Source organism: Echinops telfairi, unplaced genomic scaffold, assembly GCF_000313985.2.
Source record: "Echinops telfairi isolate 266 unplaced genomic scaffold, ASM31398v2 ScPeMD7_7424;HRSCAF=8462, whole genome shotgun sequence".
In the NCBI taxonomy this organism is placed as follows: domain Eukaryota; kingdom Metazoa; phylum Chordata; class Mammalia; order Afrosoricida; family Tenrecidae; genus Echinops; species Echinops telfairi.
In genome coordinates, this window is record NW_022111324.1 from 86,709,582 (window position 1) to 86,718,171 (window position 8,590).

At 39.8% G+C, this 8,590-nt stretch overlaps 1 protein-coding gene across 1 annotated transcript in view; it reads right to left on the reverse strand.

Annotated features, from left to right (window-relative positions):
* ABCB10 (ATP binding cassette subfamily B member 10) overlaps positions 1–8,590 on the reverse strand; it is a 38,836-nt gene that overhangs the window by 25,240 nt on the left and 5,006 nt on the right. The window lies entirely within an intron of this gene.

Genomic DNA, 8,590 nt, shown 5'->3' on the forward strand with positions numbered 1-8,590 from the left:
TGTTTTTGGCATTCCCTGGGGACTTCATTGCTTTGCTCCCTTTGCTGCTCTGCTACACACCCTTAGTGTTTTGCCCCAGTGTGATGGAGTCATATCAGGGACAATTCCTGCATGTGTCTCCAGTGTTGTCATCTGTAATCCTATGGGTCAGTGAGGGACATGGTGTCTGTGTCTCATATATTGCCCTACATGCAATATATTATTATTCCTTGAAGCCCAACCATACCATAGCTCAAAGATCAATTATCTAGTCAAGCTCATGTTTATGGATTTCAAACCCTTTTCGTATAACCTTTGGAAGGAGTATGAGCACCCATGGCATATGTGGCAAGTTCCTTTCTAATAGTATTTAGTTGGGGAATAAAATCCTTGAATACCATCAGCCAACTGTGGAACAAAACAAACACACAACTGTTCACTCACCTGAAACACAAAGGGGATAGAGTCTTAGCAGAAATTAGTATTAAAATTCTAATAGAAACCATGTATATCACAGACAACCTTATTCATAGTAAGAAGAATGCCAACTTAAATGACAATGATGTACAATTATTCATTGATTGGGTTGGGAAACATCAATTTCATAACACATTGTGTTAATTACTTATTCTATTACTTAGAGTGCAAACTGATACAGATTCTGTGGAAAGCGATTAGGTCATACATCAATCTGGCAATTTCATCTTTAGAAAACAATTATAATCCCAAATAGGAGATTCAAACCATTCTAAGCATCCATAAATAGGAGACTAGTTAAGAAGGAATGACATTAGATAATTATTATATGGTCATCAAAACAAGGACATAACCATAACAAATATTTATATGCCCAATGAAAGATCCCCCCAATACACAAATCAAATGTTAACAGAATTGAAAAGAAAAACAAAACAAAAAATCCATAATAATAAAAGCTTATTTTAATACATCACTTTTGATAAAGGGCAGAATGACTACACAAAACTCAACAAACACACAAAAAACTTAAATAACCCAAACAACTTGACCTCATAAACACAGACAACACTCCACCCAACAACACTGTATACATTCTTTTCCAGTGCATGTGGAACATTCTTCAGAACAGACCATATAGCATGTAGCAAAGCAATCCTTAATAAATCTTAAGACACCAAAATACTACAAAATATCTTCTCAAATCACAATGCAATAAAATTAGAAATCAACAGGAAGATCAAAGGAAAAAATCAAACACACGGAAACTAAAACACCCTCCATAGAAACTTCTGGGTAATAACCCACCCAACTCACTGCCATCGAGTTGATTCCAACTCACAGAGAGTCTATGTAGGGTTTCTGAGACTGTAAATCTTCACAGGAACAAATAGCCTCGTCTGTCTCCCAAACCGTAGAGCAGCTGATGGGTTTGAACTGCCAACTTGACGTTAGTAGCCCAACAGCTAAATATTCCTTGGATCAAAGAGCCAGACAAGACAACACATCAAAATATTCGGGATTAATAAAATTGAGAAACCACTGACAAATTTAATAAAAGAGAAAACGCAAATAACACCCCTAACAAACCAAATAAGTGGTCACACGACAATCAACTGAAATAAAAAGGATAATAACAGGGAACTATGAAGGGCTAAGGAGGAGCCCTGTTGGCATAGTGGTTATACATTGGGCTGTGATCCACAAGATCAGAAGTTTGAAACCACCAAGTGCTCCTCAGGACAAAGACTGGACTTTCTATGCCCATGAACAGCTACAGTCTTGTCCACTCACAGAGACAGTGCTACCCTGTCCTAGAGAGCACTGTCGGCACTGAATCAACGGCAGCGAGATGAAGTGTACTCCAACAAACTTGGCAACTCAGAAGAAACAGACTGATGGCAAAGATCACAATATCTACCCACACTAGCACGGTGGGCGGTAGGAAACAGTAATGGGCCCATCACAAAAGAAGAAACTAAACAGTTCATAAAACACACACACACACAATTCCTAATCCAGAAAGCTTCACTGGAAAATTCTACCAAACATTCACAGGGGAGCTGATATGAATTCTACTCAAACTATTTTAGGACATAAAAAGGAGAGTATAATCTGAAACTAATCCTATAAAACAAGCATAACCCTGATATCAAAATGAAGAAAAAATACCATTAAAAAAGAAAATTATATGTACAAATGTGCTTGACACATTGGATGGATGGATGGATTGTGATAAGAGCTGTACAAACCGCCAATAAAATGATTTTTAAAAGAAAAGAAAATTATTGACTAATATCTCTTAATTGACACATTTTCAAGAAAATCCTAGCCAACAGAATCCAACAATATATCAAAAAAAATAATAATACACCATGGCCAAGTGTGATTCGTACCAGGTATGCAAGAATGGGTCAACATTAGAAAAACAATCAACATAATTTACCATATAAATCTTTAAAAAGAAAAGAACCATATGATTACATTAATTCATGTAGAAGAGACATTTGACAATATCCATTGTTCATTGTTCATTTTTTAAAATGCTTAGTACAATAGAAATAGAAGGGAAATCCCTCAACGTAATTAAGGATGTATGCACAAAGTCAAAGGCCCGCATTATTCGCAATAGGGAGAAGCTGAAAGCATTTCCCTTCTGAACAGGAATCACCCAAGGATACCCTTTATCACCACTTGCACTCAATACAGTATGGGAAGTGCCAGCTAGGGCAAGAAGACCAAAAAAATGGGGGAGAGGAAGAGAAAAACCATCCACATTGCCAAAAAAGTAAAACTACCTCGATTAACAGATAACATGAGCCTATACATAAAAAGGAGTCCTGTGGCCAGTGTTTGGACGGCTAACCTCAAGGCCAGTGTTTCAAATCTACCAGTCATCCCATGCGAGGAAGATGAGGCTGTGTGCCCCTCTAAAGACTTAGAGCCTCAGAATCCTAGGAAGGGGTGCTGACTCAGAATCGACTTGCTCTCAGTGAACGCACCTAGAAAAACTCAGCACAACCCAAACTACCGGAACTCACAGCAGGATTCTACAGAGTGACATGACCCGCATAGTGCCAGGAAAGAGGAATACACGCCCAGGACATACTCGTGGGTTTTCTATTTGTTTGTGAAGTCGACATACACACAGAGAACCAACATCAGTAGACAACTGCACTATGAAGACGCACAGCATCATCAAACAGCAATCATCCCCGATAAAAAAGGTTTCATATAAAGGCTTCCTGGCTCTGGGCCCAGTGGAAATAAGCAGGATTTCAGATAAGAATACAGAATGTGAACTTTTCTGTAAGGAAGGCTTGAAGGATTTCTGTAGAGAATGATACAACCAAATTTGTATGTTTATAGGACTCATTCTGGCAACAAAGCACAAGAAGCAGCTGGAAGCCAGCAAGATTGGCACTCGGGGCTCCAACAGGAATGCTGCCCCAGTCAGACAGGAGGAAGGGAGTAATGATAGAGATGAAGCGAGGCGAGAGGGGTTTGAGATATTTTTAAAATGAGAATTTATGGGACATGACAGCTGTTTTTTTTTTTAATTGGGGAGTAGGTAAAGAGGGCCAAATCGGACTGAAGACTGAGCTGAACCCTAGATATACCTACCATCTTTGACCTTAGGCGAATCACTCCACTTCTCTCCATCTCACTTTCTTCATTTATTAAATGGAACAAAAGTAGTATCTCCATTCGTGGAGTTGTTATGAAGATTAAATTAGATAACCTACAAGGGGTTTCCAAAAACAACTGAAATATTTTTCAAAGCTATGTATGTAAATCTTTTTACAAAACAACCTAACCTATCACCTTCAAAGTACTCTCCATTACACTTCAGACATTTGTCAAGTCTGTGATTCCATTCCTGGAGACATTTTTCAAACTCATCTTGTTTGGATGGCTGACAGCACCTCCCTCATTTTTTTCTTTACCTCTTCTACATTGTCAAATTGAATATGCCTCTTCATGCGTGGAAACAAAAAGAACTCGCATGGAGCGAGATCAGGTGAGTAAGGTGCGTGGGGAAAGAGAGGCAAGCTGTTTTTTTGCCAAAAACTAGTGCATTGAGATGGCTGTGTGAGCAGGTGCATTGTCGTGGTGGCAAAATCAGTCCCCCATCTGCCACAAATCAGGCCTTTTTTGTCGCATAATGTTATACAATCTTTTCAGAACCTCTAAATAGAAAGCTTGATTAACAGTCTGATCTGGCGGAATGAACTCCAAATGCACTATCCCCCTCATATCAAAAAAGCAGATGAGCATCGTTTTTTGGTGGGTACCCCCTCATATGTAAAGCATTTCATACAGTAACCAGTCTCAGTAAACAATAAACGAAAGTCATTATTGGTATTACTGTTCTCATTAAAAGGAACAGTAAGGGCGGCTTGTTTCTAGCTTGTGCAAGCACTCCATTGCCCATGATAAGCAACAAAGGAGGGAAGGCAGGTTTGGGAAAGAAGGTAAGTTTCATTTTTGGACATGGCGAGTTTTCAGGGGTCCGGGAGATATTTTAGTAAATAAGTGAGTAAGGAGGCAAACAAGTAGTGTATTTGAAAGGCAGAGGCTACAGTGAAGGCACAGAACTGAAGACACGAGGGGTCAGTAAATTTGAACAGGTGAGGAAAAACTAAGGCTTAGAGAGTTTAGGAAACTTTTCAGGTTCTTGGCGTGATTTGTAGGGCATCTATCTGAACCTTGGAATGGGTAGTGCAAGGCCAAACGATCAGGGTGGTCTGAAGAGTTAGGCAGGAGCACGCTGCGGGCAATGGAAAATACAGCTTGTCTCTGGCTGTGGCTCCACAGAGATACGATAGGAACTACCCAGGTAACTTAAATTTTCTAGTTGCATTATAAAACTAGGTAAAATTAATTTTAATAATTTATTTTATTTGGCCAACATAGCCAAAATATTAGCATGTAATCACTGTATAAATTACTAAGATCTCATCCATTCATTTTTTTCTTGCTTCGTCCTCTCAAAACCCCACAGGTATTTTACTCTTGAGCCACTCTGACTAGCCACATTTCACAGTACGCTATAGAATGTTAATAGTTTCTCTCACATGTGGTGTTTTCCCAGTAAGTAGTTATAATTTTCAGGAAGAGTCCTGCTTCACAGGTTCCGTCTCACTGCACTTGTCAGAATCCGTGTCCTAATTTGAGATTCAGGAAACTGTCACTCTAAACTACGGCTGCCTTGCTTATTGCATTCACTGACTTCATCAGGACATTTATATTGGCCACTTCACAGCATGCCCTAAATTGTCCTTCGTCAGACAACACCACATCCAGCAAACGCTCCCAGCGGGCCCCATGTTCTCCCAAGCCACACAATCCCTTATCATCCTTTAAGTGAGAGATGCCCTCCCAAGTCATGAACATACTTATCAGCAAAACATTTTGGGGTGAAGGAGGGGCTAATTCCACAGTTCAACTTGGCAACTGCCTCCACGTGCCAAGGCCCCACGGCACAAAGAACTTCCAGGTTCGTATCCCGCTTATTGTCTCACAACACGGACAACAACTCACATTCACAGGATCCAAATGTCATGGGCAATGTTTACTGCTGTGAGTCGGAATTGACACCATGGCAGTGAGTTGGGGGTGGGGTGGGGGTGCTGGGTGTGTCCACTGCTCCCTATCGTGGAGGGGATTAAAGCCACCTGCTGCTTGTTCTATCTGTCCAGAACAGCAAGAGGGCCCTGACAATTACATCTTATCCCAACCAATCCACCGTGGGCTCCTTAGCAAGCTCCTGACGCTCTGAAAAGTTCCTTCTGGCCAATGTGATAAGAAGAAAAGTAACTGTGGGGGGAAAAGAGGCTCAGGACAGCTTTGCAAACCACAGCTGCAAATCTGTAAGCAAAGCCGCGAAAGGGGCCAAAGGACAACAGGTTAGAGGACGTTGCTCATTTCTTCGAAGAGGACTGGCAATAATACTGTAAATATATCAATGCACACCTAGCTTTACTATATCACATATAATAAAATTTGAGGGAACCAAAGGTCTTAGTTCATTAGTTCCTGCTTTATAGCATATAATATCTATTTTATAATATTAAAGAAGTGAAAAACAAAAGATCTATATCCTACTTTGGTGAGAAGCAATTGGAGTCTTAAAAATTCATGAGCAAAATATAAAAATAATTTATAAATTATCAAGGGTTTACAAGGGCGGGAGGGTGGGGGAGGAAGGAGAAAAATGAAGAGCTGATACCAAGGGCTCAAGTAGAAAGAAAATGTTTTGAAAATTATGATGGCAGCATATGTACAAATGTGCTAGATACACCTGATGTATGGATTGTGATAAGAGCTGTAAGAGCCACCAATAAAATGATTTGTTACAAAAACAAAAAGAAAAAAAACAACTCATGAACAGGCATCGAAGGTACAGCTACTAGTATCTGCCAGTTGGGAGGAAAGAGGAGTGATGGAAATCGAAATATATATGGAAACAGGGAACTGGACTAATGTGCATCATGCAAACATGAGTCTCCACAACCCTGAGACTAGAGAAGCTAAATGGTGCCTGACTACCACGTCCAGCTGTTTGGAAAAGGATCGCATTAGATCAGCGGTTCTCAGCCTGTGGGTTGCAACCCCTTTGGGGGTCGAACAACCCTTTCACAGGGGTCACCTAAGACCATCAGAAAACACATATTTCCAATGGTCTTAGGAACCAAGACACCGCTCCACTATCCGTCTCGAGGCATGTCTACCCACATGTAGCCACACTCACATACAAGTACCCCGGTGTGAAGACTGTTACCATGCTACACCATGCTTTAATACAATTTCATTTATTTGTCATTAGAAATAAATACTTCACAATATATAATTACATATTGTTTTCTCATTAATCACTATACTTTAATTATGTTCAATTTGTAACAATGAAAATACATTCCTGCATATCAGATATTTACATTACAATTCATAACAGTAACAAAATTACAGTTAAACAAAACCACTGCATTAAAAGGTCCTGGATAGCATGGGAGAAAAATTTGGTACAAAACTCATTGCTTGAAGGGAGACATCAGACAGTGTAAGATATGACAAAATAATAATTTGTAAATTATCAGGGGTTCATGAGGGAGGGGGAACCCGGGAGGGAAGGAAAAAAAAAGAGCTGATACCAGGGGCTCTGGTGGAAAGCAAATGTTTTGAGAATGATGAGGGCAACAGATGTACAAATGTGCTTGACCTACAATGGATGTATGTACGGACTGTAATAAGAGTTGTATAAGCCCCCAATAAAATGATTAAAAACCAAAACCTCAACAGCATTAAAGAAACCAGATAGAGACTGGTGGGACATCCAAGACTCGGGCCTGTAAGCCCCCTGAAGGTCTGGGACTGAACTCACCCCTGTGTTGGCATAATCGACCCTTTAAGAGCAAAAGGGCAGCGGGGACCAAGGGCAAAGTTCAGAGGGTTAGGAAAGGGGAGGAATGGACACAGAGGAGTGACCAATGGTACACTGAGATGACTGCAGTACACGAGTTGAAACAAAACGTGGACGAGTTGTTCAATGTGTAATTGATGATTTGCTCTCTAAAGTTTCACGTAACTCATAATAAAAAGTGAAAAAAAATGAGTGTACCAACCCCAGACTATTTCCTTAAATTACTTATTCACAATTTTTCATAGGGCAGATAAAAATAGCTACTGATCTTAAAATAAAAGGATGTGAAGGGTCTGACTGGTTTACGGATATTTTTCAACACATTACCATAGCAAGACATGTGGGGATGAGGATCATGGGATGGTCAGGGCTGGGTTGCCCAACACAGAATATAAACATGTTCAGGAATTAGCAGATTTAAGAAACCTTTCAGACATCTAATATTATAAAAACAACACAGGGCCGAGTTTCTTTCTACTTACTTTTAGTTACGTATGGGGAGGTGAGTGCCTCGAGTCTGAGAGCCTCAATTTGGCCTCTTTGGTTCCTAATTCTTTACTCAAAAGCCCTACAGATTCCTACTCTACCTCTTTCATGTTCAAGGGCTATGTCAAGTAGCTCCTAGTTCAGTGAGAACACCTGTGCTCAAAACTTCCCTTTCTGAGAACAGATTCTTATTTTCACCAAACTCGACCTATAGCCAACAACCAAACCATAACATGATATTATTTGATACTTGAAGTGATTCCAGCCCTTCCCCAAGCTTTAATATTCCGGCCTAACCAGGAAGTAACTACCTTTTTCCACAGGAACTTGCCTCATCTAAATTGCTTATAAATCTTTTCAAACACAATAGATTCCTAGCAAAGTAAAGATTTCCTTGTTAGTTTCGGGTAACTCCAAGACCCTTTCCCAAAGCACTCATCACAGATGTAAGTTTATCTTTACTCTTTTTGTTTTGTTTTGGTTTTTAATCTTTACTCTTAAGATGATTTCCTTAATGTGTTCTGGCCACTCAGTTCATGTTCTCATGGGATTAGGGAGTGTATTTCTGAGGCCTTAAAGAGAAAGATTCAGAGAAAAATGTTTTGACTATGTAAGGTCCTGGCATTTAAGGCATTCCCCACTTATAGCACAAAGGGAGGAACTATAGAAAGGTGTTTGTTTGGATTTTGTTTCTGAAAGCATATTAATCTTTATTTCTTAAAAAAA